The sequence below is a fragment of the Rhinoraja longicauda genome, chromosome 18, assembly GCF_053455715.1.
Source record: "Rhinoraja longicauda isolate Sanriku21f chromosome 18, sRhiLon1.1, whole genome shotgun sequence".
Classification (NCBI taxonomy): Eukaryota; Metazoa; Chordata; class Chondrichthyes; order Rajiformes; family Arhynchobatidae; genus Rhinoraja; species Rhinoraja longicauda.
Genome location: NC_135970.1, coordinates 39,212,282 through 39,237,499, shown reverse-complemented (window position 1 = coordinate 39,237,499; position 25,218 = coordinate 39,212,282). Strand labels below are relative to the sequence as shown.

The following is a 25,218-nucleotide window of genomic DNA, read 5'->3' as shown; positions in this document are numbered from 1 at the left end:
GCGTAGAAGGCCTTGTATCGTCTGCCCGATGGTAGAAGTTCGAACAGACTATTGTAGGGGTGTGAAGGGTTTTTGTGGATGCTGGTGGCTTTTCTGAGGCATCGTGTGTTGTAGATGCCCTCCAAGGCTGGTAGCTGTGTTCCGATGGTCCTCTGAGCTCTATGGACTACCCGCTGAAGAGCTCTCCTCTCTGCCTCCGTGCAGCTAAACTAAACCAAACTAAACTAAACTAAACTATGAGATAATTTGGCCCATTCAATCTATGCTAACTTTCAGATTATTCCTGTCATTCACATTCAACCTGTGGCTAAAGAAATTCCTCCTCATCTCCTTTTTACATTCAGGTACGTTCTTTCATTCTGAGGCTGTGCCCTCTGTTTCTAGACCCTCCCTATACTGGAAACACCCTTTCAACATTCACTCTAGTTGGGCCAAAGGGCCTGTTTCTGTGATCTATGACTCTATGACTCTATGACCTGCTTCACTTACACAACATCCATTGCATCTATTGTATCCGCTGCTCCAGATGTCAACTTATTTACATCGGCGAAACCAAGCGCAGGCTCGGCGATCGCTTCGCTCAACACCTGTGCTCAGTCCGCATTAACCAACCTGATCTCCCGGTGGCTGAGCACTTCAACTCCCCCTCCCATTCCCAGTCTGATCTTTCTGTCATGGGCCTCCTCCAGTGCTATAGTGAGGCCCACCGGAAATTGGAGGAACAGCACTTCATATTTCGCCTGGGCAGCTTGCAGCCCAGCGGTTTGAACATCGACCTCCAACTTTAGATAGTTCCTCTGTCCCTCTCTTCCCCTCCCCCTTCCCAGATCTCCCTCTGGCTTCCTGTCTCCACCTATATCCTTCCTTTGTCCCACCCCCCTGACATCAGTCTGAAGAAGGGTCTCGACCCATTCCTTCTCTCCTGAGATGCTGCCTGACCTGCTGAGTTACTCCAGCATTTTGTGAATAAATACCTTCGATTTGTACCAGCATCTGCAGTTATTTTCTTACACATCCACTGCACTAGTTCGGTTCAGTTTATTGTCACGTGTACCGAGCGAGGTACAGTGAAAAGCTTTTGTTGCGTGCTAACCAGTCAGCGGAAAGACAATACATGATGACAATCGAGCCATTTACAGTGCATGCATACATGATAAGGGAATACTGTTGAGTGCAAGGTAAAGCCAGCAAAGTCCGATCAAGGATAGTCCGAGGGTCACCCATGAAGTAGATAGTAAACATGCACTAAACATGCCACCAACATGGGGTGATTTTGAATGTTCCTGCACTGCACTGCACGCAATGAGTCACAAGTCACCAACATCATGACAATTAATATATTGTAGACAGGTTACAGCAGATGGTCTCGGAGGCATCTGTTTAAAGAGAGCAAACCTCTGCCCTATTTAACTGCATCTAATTTTAGCACGGACATTTTTCATAAAGCACATCGGGTTGTTCGGTAAAGAGTACACTGTATTCTTGCCATCGATGGGAATAACCAACAAAAATGGGTGAACATTTATAATCCTCGTCATTTTTATATTGAAAGACCTATCTTGGATATATGCATCATAACGTCTTATATATGTGAACTTTGCATTGTTTATATCTAACCTATTTGGAAGGAAATAACATTTTTGAATTTCAATGAAGCTTGTTTCCCTTTACAAAAATCAAGCCCCCTTCTAATCAACTACTGTAGGACTCTGCACGACAGGCCTTTTTTAATATGACTTGCTGCTGAGATGTTGATGTGAAATATTTTCCTTCCAATTTTACTTATAATCAAGACCGACGATTACTTGACATTTCATCCTAAGAGACACGGAACAGCGTGGGTTTTCTCTGGGTGCTCCGGTTACCTCCCACACTCCAAAGACGTACAGGTTTTATAGGTTAATCGGCTTTGGAAAGAATTGTAAATTGTCCCTGAGTGTGTAAGATAATGCTAGTGTACAGGGCAATCGCTGGTCGGCACGGGCTCGGTGGGCCGAAGGGCCTGTTTCCGCCCGGTATCTCTAAACTAAACAAAATATGGTTCTTACCTAATGAAAAAAGGCTTTCCCTACTATCGTGAAGGATAGTTCTTAAAAAGGACCAGGTGGCATAGATTATGACTTTAAATCTACATTCAAATAACTGGGAGTGCGAAATAGAGTTCTGACAAGGTAGTGGTCAAGGTAATGATGGCATTATTCTTGCTATGGAGGGCGTGCAGCGTAGGTTCACTAGATTAATTCCCGGAATGGCGGGACTGTCGTATGTTGAAAGGCTGGAGCGATTGGGCTTGTATACACTGGAATTTAGAAGGATGAGGGGGGATCTTATTGAAACATATAAGATAATTAGGGGATTGGACACATTAGAGGCAGATAACATGTTCCCAATGTTGGGGGAGTCCAGAACAAGGGGCCACAGTTTGAGAATAAGGGGTAGGCCATTTAGAACAGAGATGAGGAAGAACTTTTTCAGTCAGAGGGTGGTGAAGGTGTGGAATTCTCTGCCTCAGAAGGCAGTGGAGGCCAGTTCGTTGGATGCTTTCAAGAGAGAGCTGGATAGAGCTCTTAAGGATAGCGGAGTGAGGGGGTATGGGGAGAAGGCAGGAACGGGGTACTGATTGATAGTGATCAGCCATGATCGCATTGAATGGCGGTGCTGGCTCGAAGGGCTGAATGGCCTACTCCTGCACTTATTGTCTATTGTCTATTGTCAGCAAAGCATCTACTTTATTTAATACACCTAGTGTGACATGGTGGCGCAGCGGTAGAGTTACAGCGCTAGAGACCCGGGTTCGATCCTGACTATAGGTGCTGTCTGTACAGAGTTTGTACGTTACCCCTGTGACTGCGTGGGTTTTCTCCGGGTGCTCCGGTTTCCTCCCACACTCCAAAGACGTGCAGGTTTGTAGGTTAATTGGCTTTGGTCATCCCAAAATAAGCCATTCCCATTGGTATTGAAACTTTAGTCTTCAGAACAAATAACTGGGAGTGCGAAATAGAGTTCTGACAAGGTAGTGGTCAAGGTAATGATGGCATGGGAGTCTGACGAAGGGTCACAGCCCATCTAACCATGTTCTTCAGAGATGCTGCCTGACCCACTGAGTTTCTCCAGCACTGTGTTCTTTCAGTAAACCAGCATCTGCTGTTCCTTGTTTCTACATGATGGGAGTTTGTGGGTTTATAGATTCTGGTTGCTCACCTATCCAGAGATGAAGATAGAGCCATACAGTGTCATAGAGCCATATCATGTGGAAATGGTGTGGGCCCGACTTGCCCACACCGATCAACATGTCCCATCTACACTAGTCCCAACTTGCTTGCGTTTGGCCCATATCCCTCTAAACCTTTTCTGTCCATGAATCTGTCTAATTGCTTCTTATACATTGCTTCTTAGACATTGCAATAGTCCCTGCCTCAACTATCTCCTCTGGACGCTCGTTCCATACACCCACCAGCCTTTGCGTGAAAATGTTACCCCTCAGATTCCTATAAAATCATTCCCCCTTCACCTTAAACCTATGCCCTCTGGCTCTCGATTCCCCCACTCTGGGCAAGAGACTCAGTGCGTCCACCCGATCTATTCCAAATGTGAAAACAGGGAAGTGGAATAATTTATTTAGTACATCCCAATTTAAACTTCATGGTGTTGTGGTAATAAAACTAGTTACCAGAGTTTACAGATGCCAGATAATAAAATGTCCTGTGCCCAGTTAGCAACTGAGGGCTACGTCTCTGTTTACGGTTTGCAGTGATGAATGAATGACTGAAATGCATTGTCATAATACTTGAATTTACTTTAGTTTAGAGCTACAGCGCGGAAACAGGCCCTTCGGCCCAACGGGTCCACGCCGACCAGTGATCCCTGCACATTAACACCATCCTACACACACTAGGAGCAATTTACACTCATATCAAGCAAATTAACCTGCAAATCTCTATGCCTTTGGAGTGAGTGTGGGTGCAAACCGAAGATCTCGGAGAAAATCTAGGCAGGTCACGGGAAGAACGTGCAAACTCCGTGCAGACAGCGCCCGTAGTCAGGATCTCTGTAAGACTGTAAGGCAGCAACTCTACCGCCGTGCCACCGTGCCGCCCAGTGCCAAATTGTTCCTGCACCATTTCAGATGCTTTGGTGCAGTTCAAAGTGAAACACTGAGGTACGGTGATGGACACAAAATGCTGGAGTAACTCAGCGGGACAGGCAGCATCTCTGGAGAGAAGGAATGGGTGACGTTTTGGGTCGAGACACTTCTTCAGTCTTTGATTTAACCCAGCATCTGCATTTCCTTCCCACACACTGAGGTTTTTTGGCCTGGTTTACAATGATGGCCGTCACTGCACTGTGGGATGTGAAGCTGCCACAGTAGTACCCAAGAGCTAGTTTCTCAAAGATAAGAGCGAACTAATGAAGCCATTGGGGAAATGGACCATCGTGTAAGCGGCTGACAGGAGCCAGTTTCAACATTTGAGTTGTTACCTTGACACAAGATCATTGTGAGTGGGGTAGACAACTGGCACCACAAAGTACATCTTTCCCTGTTAACACTGTCACTATTTTGTCACCCCAGCACTCCGGACTGCTCCCTGATTGTAAAAACAGGAGAATAAAGCTGATGAGAACTGGGCTTCTTAACTTACAGACTTGCAGTTATTGACTGAGGAAGAACTTTTTCAGTCAGAGAGTGGTGAAGGTGTGGAATTCTCTGCCTCAGAATGCAGTGGAGGCCAGTTCGTTGGATGCTTTCAAGAGAGAGCTGGATAGAGCTCTTAAGGATAGCGGAGTGAGGGGGTATGGGGAGAAGGCAGGAACGGGGTACTGATTGAGAGTGATCAGCCATGATCGCATTGAATGGCGGTGCTGGCTCGAAGGGCTGAATGGCCTACTCCTGCACCTATTGTCTATTGTCTATTGTCTATTGACTGGTTAGAAAGGGAAGGTAGGTATCTGGGTCATTCGGTTATAGAGTCATAGAGTGATACAGTGTGGAAACAGGCCCTTCACCCCAACTTGGCCACACCGGCCAACATGTCCCAGCTACGCTAGTCCCACTTGTCAGCACTTGGTCCATATCCCTCCAAGCCTGTCCTGTCCATGTACCTGTCTAACTGCTTCTTAAATTTGCAGCAAAGCATCAACTACGGTACTAGGGATCGTTTTCAGTGGAACTGAATTTTCGGAGGGTGGCTCAGTGGGTGCAGGGCAGCACAATGCCACGTCAAGTCAAGTCAAGTTTATTTGTCACATACACATACAAGATGTGCAGCGGTAGAGTTGCTGCCTAACAGCGCCTGAGACCTGGGTTCCATCCTGACTACGGATGCCGTCTGTGCTGAGTGTGCACATTCTCCCCGTGACCACGTGGGTTCACTCCAGGTGCTGAGGTTTCCTCCCACGCTCCAAAGACGCACAGGTTTGTTGGTTAATTGGCTTCGTCAAAATGGTAAAATTGTTCCTAGTGTGTGTTGGATAGCGGATCGCGTTAGGGTGATCGCTGGTGACCGTGCCCTCAGTGGGCTGGAGGCCTGTTTCCACGCCGTATCTCTGAAGTCCGCAGTCTTGAGAGAAAGAATATCTTTCGGCCGGTCTGCTTTCAACATCTCTCTGGCTGATGAACACCCAGCAGTTTGAGTTTAAGTTATTGCCAGGTGTACCGAGGAATAGTGAAAAGATTTTAATCGCACGCTAACCAGTCAGCGGAAAGACAATCGAGCCGTCCACGTACATCCATCGAGATACAATAGGTGAAGGTGATGGTAAAATACGCGTGTACATTTTAATTTCGCTGGCTATGAAGCTGCTTAACCTGGGATTGAAACAGCCAGTGCCATTTTTAACAAACACCAACCATCTTAATTGTCCCTTATTTCTTGATGGCTTATAATCCCACATTGAACGTTAATCATAAGGTCATAAGGTCATAAAGGAATAGGAGTAGAATTAGGCCATTCGGCCCATCAAGTCCACTCCGCCATTCAATCATGGCTGATCTATCTATCTCTCCTAACCCCATTTTCCTGCCATCTCCCCATAACCTCTGACACCTGTACTAATCCAGAATCGATCCATCTCTGCCTTAAAAATATCCGCTGATGTTTAGTCCACTGATATATCCAACGAAGACATGTTGTGTAATTCTCTCATGTCCACTGTATTCTTCTTCAACCAGTCCTAGATGTTCTGTGTTTCCCATTGCAGATGTTCAACTCCTCGCCAGGCATCTCACCTACTGAGTGAGCAACTGTGAAAGCAATCTGAAGTTGACACAACAGTCAATGGAAAAGAAGGCCTTCTTTTCCAGAGCAGCTTAATTGCGGTAAGATACAAGAGTTTAATATATAAGCTACAGTTTTTTCCCCCTATAAAGGGCAATGCCAGATCCAGGGACCTGTCGGACAATTGTGCTTGATTGGATTAACATATGATGAGCGTTTGTTGGCACTGGGCCTGTACTCGCTGGAGTTTAGAAGGATGAGGGGGGGACCTCATTGAAACTTACTGAATAGTGAAAGGCCTGGATAGAGTAGATGTGAAGAAGATGGTTCCACTCGTGGGAGAGTTTCGGACCAGAGGGCACAGCTCAGAATAAAAGGACACACCTTTAGAAATGAGATGAGGAGGAATTTCTTTAGTCAGATTGTGGTGAATCTGCGGAATTCATTGTCACAGACGGCTGTGGAGGCCAAGTCAATGGATATTTTTAGGGTGGAGATTGACAGATTTTTGATTAGTACGGGTGTCAGGGGTTATGGGAAGAAGGCAGGAGAATGGGGTTAGGAGGGAAAGACAGTTCAGCCATGATTGAATGATGGAGCAGACTTGATGGGCCGAATGGCCAGATTCTGTTCCCATCACTTATGAACTTATGACCTCACCATCACCTTCTCAAAGCCAATCATGGATGGACAGGTAATTCTGGCCTTTCCAACTATGCCTTGATCCCATGTGTGATCTGGAGAAAACACAAAGTAAGTCTTGTGACTGAGCTTCCCCTCCCCCCCCCCCCCCCCCCCCACACACAGTGAATGAACAGAGTGTGCTTGTGAGTGTCACCTTATCACATCCAGCAGAAACATCCTGAATCTTGCCAGACACAATGGATTACACACAAGTCGATTCTCTCCCGTCCGAGGTCGAAGTAACGACCGGTTCAGTCCTGCAATTGGAAACATAGTTGGGGGGTGAGCTTAGCTCTCGCAAGAAGCCCAGTGACGCAGAACATGTCCCCTCAGTCCAACACTGCAACATCAGTTCAGATCAATTGAAAACTAGATGCTAAAGACACTCTTTGTCATTTAACAGGGGGTACAAGGAAATTCATGTCTTAACATTTTTCTAAAACAATTCAATGTTTCTTTGCAAAGTAAACACCCACACTCTTGAGGTGAGAGGGGCAAAGTTTAAAGGAGAGGTGCATGTCAAGTTTTTTTTAACAGATTTCGGGCAGCACGTTGGTGCAGCGGTAGAGTTGTTGTCTAACAGTGCTTATAGCACCAGAGATCCGGGTTCGATCCTGACTACGGGCGTGGTCTATACAGAGTTTGTATGCGGCACGGTGGCGCAGCGGTAGAGTTGCTGCCTTACAGCGAATGCAGCGCCGGAGACTCAGGTTCGATCCTGACTACGGGCGCCGTCTGTATGGAGTTTGTACGTTCTCCCCGTGACCTGCGTGGGTTTTATCCGAGATCTTCGGTTTCCTCCCACACTCCAAAGACGTACAGGTTTGTAGGTTAATTGGCTGGGTTAATTAAATATAAAAATTGTCCCTAGTGTGTGTAGGATAGTGTTAATGTGCGGGGATCGCTGGGCGGCACGGACTCGGTGGGCCGAAGGGCCTGTGTCCGCGCTGTATCTCTAAATCTAAAAATCTCTCCCCATGACCTGCGTGGATTTTCTCCGGGTGCTCCGGTTTCCTCCCACACTCCAAGGACGTACAGGTTTGGAGGTTAATTGGCTTGGTATAAATGTAAATTGTCCCCAGTGTGTGTGTGTGTAGGATAGTGTTAATGTGCGGGGATCGCTGGTCGGTGCGGACTTGGTGGGCCGAAGGGCCTGTTTCCGCGCTGTATCTCTAAACTAAACTAAAGACTCTTGGGTTATGGATTGAGAGAGTTCAGCACGTGAACAACTCGTGGGTTAATGATGTGTAGACCATTGAGACAACTGCGTGATTGATCCTTGAGTTAAAGATAAAGAGCAGTGAAATTGTCACTGAGTCTGGGGACAATAATTATCTCTACGAATATCACGATTAGGGTCGGCACAGTGGTGCAGCAGTAGAGTTGCTGCCTGATAACACCAGAGACTCGGGTTCAATCCTGACCATGCGTGCTTGTCTGTACAGAGTTTATACATTCTCCCCTGACCGTGTGGGTTTTCCCCGGGTGCTCCAGTGTCCTCCCACACTCCGAAGACAAATAGATTTGTAGGTCTGAATAAGGGTCTCGACCCGAAACGTCACCCATTCCTTCTCTACAGAGATGCTGCCCGACCCGCTGAGTTACTCCAGCATTTTGTGTCTACCTTCGATTTAAACCAGCGTCTGCAGTTTTTTTCCCCTGAGATTTGCAGGTTAATTGACTTCTGTAAATAGTCACTAGTATGTTGGATAGAACTCGTGTGTGGGTGATTGGTGGTCGGTACAGACTCGGTGGGCCGAAGGACCTGTTTCCACACTATATCTCTAAAACTAAATCATTAAAACAGATTGTATAAGAAGATAACTGCAGATGCTGGTACAAATCGAAGGTTTTTATTCACAAAATGCTGGAGTAACTCAGCAGGTCAGGCAGCATCTCGGGAGAGAAGGAATGGGTGACGTTTCGGGTCGAGACCCTTCTTCAGACTGAAGAAGGGTCTCGACCCGAAACGTCACCCATTCCTTCTCTCCCGAGATGCTGCCTGACCTGCTGAGTTACTCCAGCATTTTGTCATTAAAACAGATTATTTGTTGAGAGATACCTTGCAGTTTGTAGGAGCTTGTTGGTCACAAATTAGCAGCCGTTTGTCTTGTATTGCAAAGTGAATACAGATCAAATGTGCCTCATTGTCTTTAAAGTCTTAAAATGCACAAATCTCCTTTTTTTATGACTTTATGTGTGGTCATAAATGCGGAGGCAGTTCTATTAGCAACACCAACTTGCATTATATAAAGCACTTGTATTGCAGAAATATAGCCCACGGCACTTCACAAAGTAGGTCGGTTAGCAAAGGTGTGATGGATCCGTGGAAATTAATATGAACAGCAGAGGCACAAGGAACTGCAGAAGTTGGAATCTTCAGCAACGTACAAAGTGCTGGAGGAACTGAGCGGGCCAATGCCGTCTCTGTGGATGGACGACGTTTTAGAAACATAGAAACATAGAAAATCGGTGCAGGAGTAGGCCATTCGGCCCTTCGAGCCTGCACCGCCATTCAATATGATCATGGCTGATCATCCAACTCAGTATCCCGTACCTGCCTTCTCTCCATACCCCCTGATCCCGTTAGCCACAAGGGCCACATCTAACTCCTTCTTATATATAGCCAATGAACTGGCCTCAACTACCTTCTGTGGCAGAGAATTCCACAGATTCACCACTCTCTGTGTGAAAAAAAACGTTCTCATCTCGGTCCTAAAAGACTTCCCCCTTATCCTTAAACTGTGACCCCTTGTTCTGGACTTCCCCAACATCGGGAACAATCTTCCTGCATCTAGCCTGTCCAACCCCTTAAGAATTTTGTAAGTTTCTATAAGATCCCCCCTCAATCTTCTAAATTCCAGCGAGTACAAGTCGAGTCTATCCAGTCTTTCTTCATATGAAAGTCCTGCCATCCCAGGAATCAATCTGGTGAACCTTCTCTGTACTCCCTCTATGGCAAGAATGTCTTTCCTCAGATTAGGAGACCAAAACTGTACGCAACACTCCAGGTGTGGTCTCACCAATGCCCTGTACAACTGCAGCAGAACCTCCCTGCTCCTAAACTCAAATCCCCTCGCTATGAATGCCAACATACCATTCGCTTTCTTCACTGCCTGCTGCACCTGCATGCCTACTTTCAATGACTGGTGTACCACGACACCCAGGTCTCGTTGCATCTCCCCTTCTCCTAATCGGCCACCATTCAGATAATAGTCTGCTTTCCTGTTCTTGCCACCAAAGTGGATAACCTCACATTTATCCACATTATACTGCATCTGCCATGCATTTGCCCACTCACCTAACCTATCCAAGTCACGTTGCAGCCTCCTAGCATCCCCCTCACAGCTAACACTGCCCCCCAGCTTCGTGTCATCCGCAAACTTGGTGATGTTGCATTCAATTCCCTCGTCCAAATCATTAATATATATTGTAAATAGCTGGGGTCCCAGCACTGAGCCTTGCGGTACCCCACTAGTCACTGCCTGTCATTCTGAAAAAGACCCGTTTATTCCTACTCTTTGCTGCCTGTCTGTCAGCCAGTTCTCTAATCCACATCAATACTGAACCCACAATACCGATGTGCTTTATGTTTGCATACTAATCTCTTATGTGGGACCTTGTCGAAAGCCTTCTGGAAGTCCAGATATAACACATCCACCGATTCTCCCTTATCCACTCTACTAGTTACATCCTCGAAAAATTCTATAAGATTCATCAGACATGATTTACCTTTCATAAATCCATGCTGACTTTGTCCAATGATTTCACCACTTTCCAAATGTGCTGCTATCCCATCTTTAATAACTGACTCTAGCATTTTCCCCACTACCGATGTTAGACTAACTGGTCTGTAATTCCCCGTTTTCTCTCTCCCTCCCTTTTTGAAAAGTGGGGTTACATTAGCTACCCTCCAATCCTCAGGAACTACTCCAGAATCCAAAGAGTTTTGAAAAATTATCACTAATGCATCCACTATTTCTGGGGCTACTTCCTTAAGCACTCTGGGATGCAGCCTATCTGGCCCTGGGGATTTAACGGCCTTTTGGGTCAGGACTGACGAGTGCAGCACAACATTGCAGCAGGGGAGTTGCTGCCTTACAGCGCCAGAGACCCGGGTTCGAGCCCGGCTCTGGGTGCTGTCTGTGTGGAGTTTGCACGCTTGCCCTGTGACCGCGTGGGTTTTTTAGATTTGATTTGGAGATTTGGAGATACAGCGCAGAAACAGGCCCTTCGGCCCACCGGGTCCGCCCCGCCCAGCGATCCCCGCACACTAACACTATCCTGCACACACTAGGGACAATTTTTTGTTTTACATTTGCCCAGCCAATTAACCTACATACCTGTACGTCTTTGGAGTGCGGGAGGAAACCGAAGATCTCGGAGAAAACCCACGCAGGTCACGGGGAGAACGTACAAACTCCGTACAGATGGCGCCCGTGGTCGGGATCGAACCTGAGTCTCCGGCGCTGCATTCGCTGTAAGGCAGCGACTCTACCGCTGCACCACCGTGCCGTCCTTTTCTCCGGGTGCTCCGGTTTCCTCCCACATTCCAAAGGCGTACAGTTTTGTGGGTTAATTGCCTTTGGTGTAAACTGTAAATTGTCCCGCGAGCGTAGGATAGAACTGGTGTAGGGTATGATGACTATCCGCTGTGGAGTGGAATAGAACTAGTGTACAGGGTGAGTGTACAAGGTGGGCTTGATGGGCTGAAGGGCCTCGATTCTGTGGCGTATCTCCATCCAAACTGAACCACCAAGGTCATAAGTTCATAAGTGGTTGGTGCAGAATTAGGCCATTCCACCCATCAAGTCTACTCCACCACTGAACCATGGCTGATCTATCTTTCCCTCCTAACCCCATTCTCCTGCCTTATAGACAAGAGACAATAGGTGCAGGAGGAGGCCATTCGGCCCTTCGAGCCAGCACTGCCATTCAATGTGATCATGGCTGATCATTCTCAATCAGTACCCCGTTCCTGCCTTCTCCCCATACCCCCTCATCTCAGTTCTAAATGGCCGACCCCTTATTCATAAACTGTGGCCCCTTGTTCTGGACTCCCCCAACATTGGGAACATGTTTCCTGCCTCTAACGTGTCCAACCCCTTAATAATCTTATACGTTTCGATAAGATCTCCTCTCATCCTTCTAAATTCCAGTGTATACAAGCCAAGTCGCTCCAGTCTTTCAACATATGACAGTCCCGCCATTTCTGGAATTAACCTAGTAAACCTACGCTGCACGCCCTCAATAGCAAGAATATTCTTCTTCAAATTTGGAGACCAAAACTGCACACAGTACTCCAGGTGCGGTCTCACTAGGGCCCTATATAACTGCACACAGTACTCCAGGTGCGGTCTCACTAGGGCCCTATACAACTGCACACAGTACTCCAGGTGTGGTCTCACTAGGGCCCTGTACAACTGTAGAAGGACCTTCTCCACACACGCCCTGACACCCGTACTAATCAAGAATCTATGTGTGAGAATCTATCCATCTCTGCCTTATAAATATCCACCCGCTTGGCCTCCGCAGCCTCCTGGACCTCCAGCACTCTGCGTTCTGCTCATGTGCAGGATTAAGCCATCCAGATGAGGGTTGGCGCGGCGGAGGTGTGGAGGTGGTTTCAGCCCGGGTGTGTGGGTTTCAAGTGGGCAGAGGCAGAGGTGGGCTCGATCAATGACGTGCCAGTAACATGAATATAATCTCACGGACTCAACTTTGCTGCTGACGTTGCAGACCGTACAGTTCCATTCAAGTGGAGGGGAGGAGAGGAAGCCACAGACTGTGAGGCAGGGTCTAAATATATCAGGTTCTCCATGTCACTGCACACACCGGAGGTTGGACTGGTTTAGTTTAGTTTAGTTTAGTTTAGAGATACAGCGTGGAAACAGGCCCTTCAGCCCACCGAGTCTCCACCGCCCAGTGATCCCTGCACACTCACACTATCCTACACGCACCAACAACAATTTTACATTCATTCCAAGCCAATTAACCTACAAACCCGCGTGTCTTTGGAGTGCGGGAGGAAGCCGGAGATCTCGGAGAAAACCCACGCGGGTCACGGGGGGAGCGTACAAACTCCAAACAGCCAAGGACCCGTAGTCAGGATGGAACCCGGGTCTCTGGCGCTGTGAGGCAGCAACTCTACCGCTGTGCCACCGTGCAGGGTGTGGGACTCCATTAATTTCTGTGGGATTTTAATGACCGTAGATCATGAGTCAAAGGGAAAGGTAAACTCCGAAATTATTTCTGCTTGGTTTAATGCTATTAATTATTTAGTATGCGTTAGTTGTTTTCGGTTAACATTTGAAGTGTTTTTTAAATTATAGTCATCAATTTTTTAAATGTCACTGAATGTCATACATTGAAAAACTATTAGCACTCCCTTTCACCAGAGGCACAGCTGGCAAGGAGATGTTGAGTTGAAGTGTGTGGGAAGGAACTGCAGATGTTGGTTTAAACCGTAGACACAAAATGCTGGAGTAACTCAGCGGGTCGGGCAGCATCTCTGGAGAAAAGGAATAGGTGACGTTTCGGATGGAGACCCTAATTCAGACTGAGAGTCAGGGGGAAAGATCAGACATAAAAACAGCTTTTTTTCCACGAGTAGTAGCTCTACTCAATAACCAATAGTCTGTCATCTCTTTTTGGTCTGGTTTATTTCACTCACATGTTTACACCGTAATGTTGTATTAGGTTCTAGGTTAATTCCCGGAATGGCGGGACTATCATATGTTGAAAGACTGGAGCGACTAGGCTTCTATACACTGAAATTTAGAAGGATGAGAGGAGATCTTATCGAAACGTATAAGATTATTAAGGGGTTGGACACGTTAGAGGCAGGAAACATGTTCCCAATGTTGGGGGAGTCCAGAACAAGGGGCCACAGTTTAAGAATAAGGGGTAGGCCATTTAGAACTGAGACGAGGAAAAACTTTTTCAGTCAGAGAGTTGTGAATCTGTGGAATTCTCTGCCTCAGAAGGCAGTGGAGGCCAATTCTCTGAATGCATTCAAGAGAGAGCTAGATAGAGCTCTTAGGGATAGCGGAGTCAGGGGGTATGGGGAGAAGGCAGGAACGGGGTACTGATTGAGAATGATCAGCCATGATCACATTGAATGGCGGTGCTGGCTCGAAGGGCCGAATGGCCTCCTCCTGCACCTATTGTCTATTGTCTATTGTCTATTGTCTATTGACCTCGGGTACTGTCCTTATGGAGTCTGCGCGTTCTCCTTGTGACCAAGTGGCTTTCCTCCAGGTGCTCCAGCTTCCTCCCAACCACGTGTGGGTTTGTAGGTTAACCGGGCCTCTGTAAATTGCTTCGAGTGTGTAGCAAGTGGACACAAAGGTGGGATAACATAGAATGGGTGTGAACGTGTGATCGATGGTTGGCCTGGACTCGATGGGCCGAAGGGTCTGTTTCCACATTATATCTCTAAATTTAAAAAAAATTATTGACCCATTTATTTTCTTGTCTTTGAGTCTGCCTGTAAAACTAATCTTGAATCCATGCCGGTATATTACAGCCTAATTTTGTATCATAATCTCTTGTGTGGCACTATTTAAATAATGGAGAAATCTAGACCAATTAGCCTGATATCAATGCGGAAAGAATGATGGAGCCTATTATTAAGCTCAATTTTAACAAGGTATTTATCAGGTTTGTGGGAATAACTCCTCTAGAACTGCCGCTAAGACCGAGTCACATCTATCATATTATTTCTCACTTGTTTTGGATTACTATGAAAATGATGCTTAAATCTGGTACTTTGGTCTCGTGTTATGGTGCAGAACAAACTTCTAAATCGCTTCAGTCACAGTTTGATTGGGTTTATGCCAAATACGTCTCATGCCAGAAATCACCTGTCACTTGCACAACTAGAATTTCCAGGGAAATTCACCCGATCTGTTTGACTTAGCATTAAAGTAAAACTAACAATGTACTTAATAATAACAACAGTCATTTGGAGAGAAAGTTTGACATAACGAAAGTGTGGCACGGTGGGGCAGCGGGTAGAGCTGCTGCCTCACAGCGCCAGAGACCCGGGTTCAATCCCAACTACGGGTGCTGTCTGTACGGAGTTTGTACGTTCTCCCCGTGACCTGCGTGGGGTTTTCTCCGGGTGCTACGCTTTCCTCCCACACTCCAAAGACCTACAGGTTTGCAGGTGAATTGGCTCCTGTAAATTGTGAATTGCCCTCAGTGTGCGTACGATAGAGCTAATGTACGGGGTGATCGATGGTCGGCGTGGACTCGGTGGGCCAAAAGGGCCGTTGCCACACTATATCTCTAAAGTAAAGTCTAAAGTCTAAAACCTGTCAGATCACTTCACTGGAACGTTATCAAACGGAAACACGCACGGCTGGCTCAGTGAAGGGCAGATGGCCTAAGAGGTGAGAGGTAAGTTTTAAGGAGTGATTTAGATGTCAGATGTCAGGGGTTATGGGGAGAAGGCAGGAGAATGGGGGCAGGAGGGAGAGATGGATCAGCCATAATTGAATGGCAGAGTAGATTTGTACTAGGCTTGTACTCGCTGGAATTTAGAAGATTGAGGGGGGATCTTATAGAAACTTACAAGATTCTTAAGGGGTTGGACAGGCTAGATGCAGGAAGATTGTTCCCGATGTTGGGGAAGTCCAGAACAAGGGGTCACAGTTTAAGGATAAGGGGGAAGTCTTTTAGGACCGAGATGAGAAAGTTTTTTTTCACACAGAGAGAGGTGAATCTGTGGAGTTCTTTGCCACAGAAGGTAGTTGAGGCCGGTTCATTGGCTATATTTAAGAGGGAGTTAGATGTGGCCCTTGTGGCTAAAGGGATCAGGGGGTATGGAGAGAAGGCAGGTACGGGATACTGAGTTGGATGATCAGCCATGATCATATTGAATGGCGGTGCAGGCTCGAAGGGCCGAATGGCCTACTCCTGCACCTTTTTTCTATGTTTCTATGTTTCTATTTCATGGGCTGAATGGCCTAATTCTACTCCTATCACCTATGACCTTATTTAAGGAAGATAACAAAAATGGAGAGGTTTGAAGCAATCCAAGTTTAGTCAATGATTCAATGAAACTTTATTGTCACATGTACCTAGGTGCAGTGAGGTGCTTTGTGGTGCTGGTGAAGTCATACAGCAGACCTCACCTTGGCCGTACGTAAGAGTCTTTGGCGCCCACAACGTTCCAACAAGCTCATTGAACAGTTAGATCTTCTGCTCGCAGTGATAAACCAGGCCTGCCACTGCACGTGGCCAGAGGAAGATGAAAGCACAGTCACCAGTGATGGAGCTGTTCAAATCGCACTTAGTACAGTGGCAGGAATTATTTGAGGATCAATATCGTTGAGAGTCATAGAGTTACGCAGCACAGAAACAGAACTACAGCTAGAGTTACTCAGTGGGTCAGACAGACAGCCAGCATCTCCGGAGAAAAGGAATAGGTGACGTTTCAGGTCGAGATCCTTCTTCAGACTGAGAGTTAGGGGAGAGAGAAACGAGGGTTTGGACAATAGACAATAGACAATAGACAATAGGTGCAGGAGGAGGCCATTCGGCCCTTCGAGCCAGCACCGCCATTCAATGTAATCATGGCTGATCATTCTCAATCAGTACCCCGTTCCTGCCTTCTCCCCCTGACTCCGCTATCCTTACGAGCTCTATCTAGCTCTCTTTTGAATGCATTCAGAAAATTGGTCTCCAATGCCTTCTGAGGCAGAGAATTCCACAGATTCACAACTCTCTGACTGAAAAAGTTTTTCCTCATCGCAGTTCTAAATGACCTACCCCTTATTCTTAAACTGTGGCCCCTTGTTCTGGACTCCCCCAACATTGGGAACATGTTTCCTGCCTCCAACGTGTCCAACCCCTTAATAATCTTATACGTTTCTTCGTTTGATGTCATGCTGGCGAGTTTCATTGTCTGTAACTTGTTTTCACCTAGCCCACAGCTACCAATGGCCTGTTTCCTTTGTCATCGTTACTTTGCTGCATTTCATTTCTCTATATCACCGTCTATACCTCTCGTTCCCCATTCCCCTGACTCTCAGTCTGAAGAAGGGTGTCGACCCGAAACGTCACCTATTCCTTTTCTCCAGAGCCACAGAGCCTGACCCACTGGGTTACTCCAGCTTTTTTGTGTCTATCTTCGGTTTAAACCAGCATCTGCAGTTCCTTCAGACACAGAAACAGGCTCTTCGGCCCAACCTGTCCTGCTGACCAAGGTCTCTACCTAAGCTCGTCTCATTTCCTTGCACTTGGCCCATATTCCTCTGAACGTTTGTATTTGTCTAAATGTCATTAGAAATGACATTGTATCTGCACCCATCTGTACAGATTCCCCAGGCAACTCATCCCATATGCTCACCACCCCTTGTGTGAATACATTGGTCCGCAGGTCCCTATTAAATCTTTTCCCTGTCCTGAGACCTTCTACCTTTAAACTCCCTTACCCAGGGAAATGTCTTTGCCACTCGTGATTTTGTACAAGCCTATCACGTCTCCTCTCTGCTTCCTCTGTTCCATGGAGTCCCAGCCTCTCCAATCTCTTCTTGTAACTCAAGCCCTCCAGTCTTGGTAACATCGACGTCAATCTTTTCTGGATCCTTTCCAGTTTAATAGTACAGCCGTAACATAATGTTCCAACTGCTGTATCAAAGGCCTACTCATTAAGGCAAACATGCCGAGTGCCTTCTTTATCACCCCGTCTTGCAAGTTCACAAGTTACAGGAGTAGAATTAGGCTATTCGGCCCATCGAGTCTATTACACCATTGATACGGCACGGTGGCGCAGCGGTAGAGTTGCTGCCTTACAGCGAATGTAGCGCCGGAGACTCAGGTTCGATCCTGACTATGGGCGCCGTCTGTACGGAGTTTGTACGTTCTCCCCGTGACCTGCGTGGGTTTTCTCCGAGATCTTCGGTTTCCTCCCACACTCCAAAGACGTACAGGTATGTAGGTTAATTGACTGGGCAAATGTAAAAATTGTCCCTAGTGTGTGTAGGATAATGTTAATGTGCGGGGATCACTGGGCGGCGCGGACTCGGTGGGCCGAAGGGCCTGTTTCCGCGCTGTATCTCTAAATCTAAATCTAAACCATGGCTGATCTCTGCCTCCTAATCCCATTTTCCTGCCTTTTCCCCATAACCCTTGACACCCATTCTAATTGGAATTTGTCTCTCTCTGCCTTAAAAATATCCACTGACGTGGCCTCCACAGCCCACTGTGGCAATGAGTTCCACAGATTAACCACCCTCTGACTAAAGAAATTCCTCCTCATCTCCTTTCTAAAAGAGCGCCCTTTAATTCTGAGGCTGTGCCCTCTGGTCCTGGACTCTCCCACCAGTGGAAACATCCTCTCCACATCCACTCTATCCAGGCCTTTAATTGTTCTGTACGTTTCAATGAGGTCCCCCCTCAACCTTCTAAATTCCAGCGAGTACAGGCCCAGTGCCGACAAACGCTCATCGTACGCCAACCCGCTCATTCCTGGAATCATTCTCATGAACCTCCTCTGCACCCTCTCCAGAGCCAGCACATCCTTCCTCAGATATGGGGCCCATATTTGCTCACACCGTCTACCTGTGTTTCCAATGTCACGGAACAATGTACCTCCACCCTGAGGTTATACAATCCTCCAGCATTCTCCAGGGCCCCACCATTCACAGTGTAAGTCCTGTCCTGGTTTAACTTGCCAAAGTGCAACACTTTGCACGTGAAAAGCTGTGGAGGGTGAGGGGATGGCAGAGATTAGAAGGGTTGCCTTTCTACAGTACCCTTAAAGTGGCAACACAAGCGGATAGGGGGGTAAAGAAGCCACGCGGCATGCTGGACTTCATTTTTTGAGGCGTTGAGTATAAGTAGTCGCTGCATAAAACCACACTGGCCACACTTGGAGTATTAGATTTAGATTTAGATTTAGAGATACAGCGCGGAAACAGGCCCTTCGGCCCACCGAGTCCGCGCCGCCCAGCGATCCCCGCACACTAACACTATCCTACACACACTAGGGACAATTTTTTACATTTACCCAGTCGATTAACCTACAAACCTGCACGTCTTTGGAGTGTGGGAGGAAACCGAAGATCTCGGAGAAAACCCACGCAGGTCACGGGGAGAACGTACAAACTCCGTACAGACGGCGCCCGTAGTCAGGATCGAACCCGGGTCTCCGGCGCTGCATTCACTGTAAGGCAGCAACTCTACCGCTGCGCCACCGTGCTGGTTGCCGTATTGCAGGAGGGATGTGGAGGCTTAGTCCAAGGTTCAGAAGAGGATTACTCGGATGCCGCCTGGATCGGAGGGTATTATCCATAAGGGAAGCTCACACAAACTTTGATTGTTTTCTCTGGAGCTTTGGAAGCTGACGGGTGACCATGTCCAAGTACATAACATGGCGAGGGCCACAGATTGGGTAGTTAGACAGTGTCTTTATTTCTTTTCCGGAGTAGAAATATCAAATATTCAGAGGACAATATTTTGAAAGTGAGAGGGGGAATTGTCGGAGCCATTTATGTTCAGGCTAGCCACTGTTGGCATATTATATTATTTTGTCTAGATATAGCTTGCCGAATTATTTTGGACACTTGGCGGTGGTCGTTAGATGCACAGGGTGGTAGACAATAGACAATAGACAATAGGTGCAGGAGTAGGCCATTCGGCCCTTCGAGCCAGCACCACCATTCAATGTGATCATGGCTGATCATTCTCAATCAGTATCCCGTTCCTGCCTTCTCCCCATACCCCCTGACTCCGCTATCCTTAAGAGCTCTATCTAGCTCTCTCTTGAATGCATTCAGAGAATTGGCCTCCACTGCCTTCTGAGGCAGAGAGTTCCACAGATTTACAACTCTGACTGAAAAAGCTTTTCCTCATCTCCGTTCTAAATGGCCTACCCCTTATTCTTAAACTGTGGCCCCTGGTTCTGGACTCCCCCAATATTGGGAACATGCTTCCTGCCTCTAATGTGTCCAACCCCTTAATAATCTTTTATGTTTCGTGGTGTACACATACAGGCACAGGGAGGGAAGGCATACAGTTCTTACCAGACCAGGGAGCAGACCTGGGACAGAGCAGCCAGCTGCGACTTGCATGCAGTATAAGGAAAGCCTGGTATGTTCATCTCCTTGTTTGTACAACTACTTCAACAAACAACCAATTAAACTGGAAATAACGACTGGACGCTCTGTTCTGTTGGGTCTGCGTGGGATCACTCCTACCTCCTGCGTGGTAATGGCAAGTGGAAAAGAAGTGACTGGAAAAGTCGGAAAGTTGCCATTACAGGAATGTTTGAGGATTTGTGAGATAACCATTTTTACACAGAATAACAGGTGTCTGGACCACACTGTCAGAGGAGGTAATGGAAACAGACCCGATTGCAATGTTTAAGAGGCAGTTAGACAGGCTTGGTATTGAAGAATACACACCACGTACAGGCAGCAAGGATTAGTTTAGATGGGCATCACGCTCAGAACGGATCTGTTCCTGAGCTGCACAGTTCTATGTTTTTTGAGTTGTAATTATTTTACACTGTCCATGCTGTCCGAATGGCTTATTTCAGAGTCGTGACTTTGCTGCTTTGCTGCAATTATTAGAGAAGTTCAACCCTCCCCTCTGCGATCAGCTGAGGGTAGGAAAATCCAAAGGTCCCTGGCGGAAGGTAATCAAACGAAGATAGACACAAATGCTGGAGTAACTCAGCGGGACAGGCAGCATCTCTGGAGGGAAGGATTGGGTGACATTTCGGGTCGAGACCCTACAGGCTAGAAATAAATTTGGCGTTTGGATTGGAATGGAGTACGCTGGAAAATTGCTTGATCCAACCAGAGATATTGAGGTCGCAGTTGACATCATCTATAGACAATAGACAATATGGAGGCCATTTGAGCCAGCACCGCCATTCAATGTGATCATGGCTGATCATTCTCAATCAGTACCCCGTTCCTGCCCTCTCCCCATACCCCCTGACTCCGCTATCCTTAAGAGCTCTATCTAGCTCTCTCTTGAATGCATTCAGAGAATTGGCCACTGCACTGTTCTTGTGTAACGTGAATTATTAGGACAATGAATTGCCAAGGACAGATGAGGGATGTGGCCTTAATCTCAGTCTGAGTAAATCACTGGACAGACCATTGGGAATCGTGAGCAGGAGATTATGGTCACGTCGGCACAGACCAGTGAACACTGCCCGGTCCATCACCAGCTCTGACCTCCCCACCATCGAAGGGATTTACCGGGATCACTGCTTCAAAAAGGCAGCCAGCATCATCAGAGACCCACAACACCCTGGCCACACACTCATTTCACCCCTGCTATCTGGAATAAGGTTCAGGAGCCTTAAAACTGCAACGTCTAGGTTCAGGAATAGCTTCTTCCCTACGGCCATCAGGCTGTTAAACACTACAACCTACAAATAAACTCTGAACTACAATAGACTATTAATGTTATTATTATTGCACTAATATTGTTTGTTGTTGTGTGTACGTATGTGTGCGTGTGTGTGTGTGTATATATATATATATAATAGTATATATATATATATATATGATCTATATATAGGTATATTTGTGGGTATGTGTACATATACACACTGAACTTTTTTTTTCTCTCTCGTTTATCATATTGTTTACAGTGAACTATGTTTACATATTCTGTTGTGCTGCTGAAATTAAGAATTTCATTGTTCTATCCGGGACACATGACAATAAATCACTCTTGACTCTTGACCAGAAAGGCTGCAAAGGCTTAAAACAAAAGTGAGTTTTAATAAACTAGCAACTAGGCCAAGGCGTAGAAATGCGAGCAAAAAAAAATCACAAAATGCTGGAGTAACTCAGCGGGTCAGGCAGCAACCCTGGAGAACGTAGATTGGTGACACTTTGGGTTGGAGCTCTTGGTCCCGATGTGAAATGGTCCTGATCCAAAATGTTACCTATTCCTTCTCTCCAGAGGTACTGCCTGACCCGCTGAGTTACTCCAGTACTTTGTGTCTTCCTTTGTAAAGCAGCATCCGCAGTTCCTTGTTTCTACATTGGTTTTATCCACTCTAATATACATTTCCTTACTATGTTTATCAGATTTAGAAAGACAAGGAATGATTAAAGCCGGAGAAACTTGCCCACACCGGCCAACGTGTCCCAGCTAGACTAGTCCCACCTGCCTGCGCTTGGTCCATATCCCTCCAAACCTGTCCTATCCATGTACCTGTCCAACTGTTTCTTTAATGTTGGGATAGTCCCAGCCTCAACTATCTCCTCTGACAGCTCGTTCCATACACTCACCACCCTTTGTGTGAAAAAGTTACCCCTCAGGTTCCTATTAAATCTTTTCCCCTTCACCTTGAACCTATGTCCTCTGGTCCTCGATCCCCCTACTCTGGTCAAGAGATTCTGTGCATCTACCCGATCTATTCCTCTCATGATTTTGTACACACCTCTATAAGATCCCCCCTCATCTTCCTGCGCTCCAAGGAATAGAGACACAGCCTACTCAACCTCTCCCTGTAGCTCACACCCTCTAGTCCTGGCAACACCCTCGTAACCAGAGTTAGTATCTACAATACAAGTAAACCAGCGTCACTCCATTCAGTGGACGTCTCTAGCAAGGTGCTTCGTTAAAACGTGGAGCAGCACTTTAGTGCACCGATCGCTCACTCCTGCAACACCTTTCAGACACAAGCAACTGCAAATACCATCAGCACTCACACTTGCATTGGCAAAGCACATTTTGAAGTCATTTTGGTGACACATTCAGAATGTGCTGATGACAAATGAATATACATAATGTGCTAATTTATGTGGAGATATCATGCCATTTTCTTGAAGCTGTGCCAACAGTGGCGTGCAATATAATGCCCGCAAGGAAATCTCCCGCAACACCACAGGGGGAAAAGTCTACAAGCACCAACAATGTATCGGTGATAACAGGCCTTCCTGCGATTGATGCCTATGTCACCAGGAATTCTCTTCAGAATTCAAAACGTCTTAAGTGATAGGAGTAGAATTAGGCCTTGGCTTTGGGCTTGGTTTTCTTGGTTGAGTGCTTATGCAGGTGTTATAGCACGTCATAAGGTCAAAAGGAATAGGAGTAGAATTAGGCCATTCGACCCATCAAGTCTACTCCGCCATTCAATCATGGCTGATCTATCTCTCCCTCCTAACCCCATTCTCCTGCCTTCTCCCCATAATAGACAATAGACAATAGACAATAGACAATAGACAATAGGTGCAGGAGTAGGCCATCGGCCCTTCGAGCCAGCACCGCCATTCAATGTGATCATGGCTGATCATTCTCAATCCTCTGACATCTGTACTAACCATCACAATCATGGACAAATCAATGAATGCACAATATTCAAGAAGACAGATTACAATTAAAACACAAAGTGCTTTTACAAGAATGATCCCAGGAATGAGTAGGATAACCTATGATGAGCGTTTGTTGGCACTGGGCCTGTACTCGCTGGAGTTTAGAAGAATGAGGGGGATCCTCATTAAGACGTACAGAACAGTGAAAGGCTTGGATAGAGTGGATGTGGAGAGGATGTTTCCACTAGTGGGAGAGTCTAGGACTAGAAGTCATAGCCTCAATATTAAAGGACGTTCTTTAAGGAAGGAGATGAGGAGAAATTTCACAGTCAGAGGGTGGTGAATCTGTGGAATTCTTTGCCGCAGAAGGCCGTGGAGGCCAAGTCAGTGGATATTTTTACGGCAGAGATAGAAAGATTCTTGATTAGTTCAGGTGTCAGAGGTTATGGGGAGAAGGCAGGAAAGTGGGGTGAGGAGGGAGAGATAGATCAGCCGTGATTGAATGGCGGAGTGGACTTGATGGGCCGAATGGTCTAATTCTATTCCTATTCCTTATGACCTTATGAAGTGCTATAACACCAGCATAAGCACTCAACCAAGAAAACCAAGCCCAAAGCCAAGGTACTATCCAAACTGATCCTACCAACGTATGCTGAGGACAATAACTAACTCCATAGGCAATAATCAGCTACCTACATGTTAACACCCACATTTAAAAAAAATGAATCGTGTAGATGCCAGTATATCACGGGGGTTATCAAGGGGGCACCTCCTTCACTGGGGTTTCATTGAGTTCGGTCCACAACACCTTGGGAAGGCTCAACAGGTAGTTCTGGCATCCCAGACCAACCCTGCTCAATACCTGCTCTCTCCACCTATGCTAAATAAAGGAAAGTACAGACAATTAATTCACTCTCTAACAAATGCAAAACACTCACATCCTATCTTCCACCTATCCTATCCCATCATTAAACTCGTATCGCCACAAATATCAACCTTGCATAAAACTGGGACTCAAAGCATTGGGGGTAACAACAGGTTAGGAAGCATCTCTGGAGAGCATGGATAGGTGACATTTCAGGTCAAGACCCTTCCTCTCCACAGATGCTGCTTGACCCATTGAGTTACACCAGCACTTTGTCTCCTTTTTGTGTATTAACCAGCATCTGCAGTTCCATGCTGCTTCTACAAACCAAATCTATAATATTACTGAGCGCAATAAATTCCTTTGTTTTTGTTTTAGAAATACAACGCGGAAACAGACCCTTCGGCCCAGCGACTCCGCGCCGACCAGCGATCCCCATCCTACACACACTAGGGACAATTTACACCTACACCAAGCCAATTAACCTACATACCTGTACCTCTTTGGACTGTGGGAGGGAACCGAAGATCTTGGAGGGAACCCACGCAGGTCACGGGGAGAACGTGCAAACTCCGTACAGACAGCACCCGTAGTTAGGATCGAACCCCGGGTCTCCGGAGCTGAAGGCAGCAACTCTACTGCTGTGCTGCCCTGTACTATGTGCTTCACTATATGGTTGTATACAGTAAAATAGCAATATCTCTGTTGAATTGTCTTGTAGTTTTGCCAGACATTAATCTATCATTATCTGTCAGCTTGCACCTAGGGGGTGGAAATTCCACCTAGTTATTCAGGCAATTAGTCCACTTGGCTGACATTTCTCCATCTTATATTTTTAGCCGAGGAGATTAACCTGATTTGGAATAAAGTGGTCAACACCTGCCTTAGGATAATCAACAGAGGAATGGTATGCTTAGAATTTTGGCACTTGTGCAAGGAACGCTTAGCTATATTAATTTTGTTCTGCATTAGTAAGTTTGTCATTTTTCTCAATCTATTTGCTCCAGTGCCTGGCCAACAGGAAACGTTCTTAAAATATTTTTCAAAGGACTGTAGTAGAAAACTGTTGTTAGTGTTGTAAGTAGTAAAAGTGATTACACCAGAAAACAGGGCGGCACGGTGGCGCAGCGGTAGAGTTGCTGCCTTACAGCACTTGCAG

The 25,218-nt window shown here is 46.5% G+C and overlaps 1 long non-coding RNA gene across 1 annotated transcript in view; it reads left to right on the top strand.

Moving 5' to 3' along the window:
• Positions 1 to 24,966, top strand: part of LOC144602430 (uncharacterized) — an 84,236-nt gene extending 59,270 nt beyond the window's left edge. The window contains exons 2-3 of the long non-coding RNA XR_013548444.1: positions 6,199 to 6,316; positions 24,899 to 24,966. This is a non-coding gene — a long non-coding RNA (uncharacterized LOC144602430). The remainder of the gene's footprint in view (positions 1 to 6,198; positions 6,317 to 24,898) is intronic.
• The last annotated feature ends 252 nt before the right edge of the window (positions 24,967 to 25,218 follow it).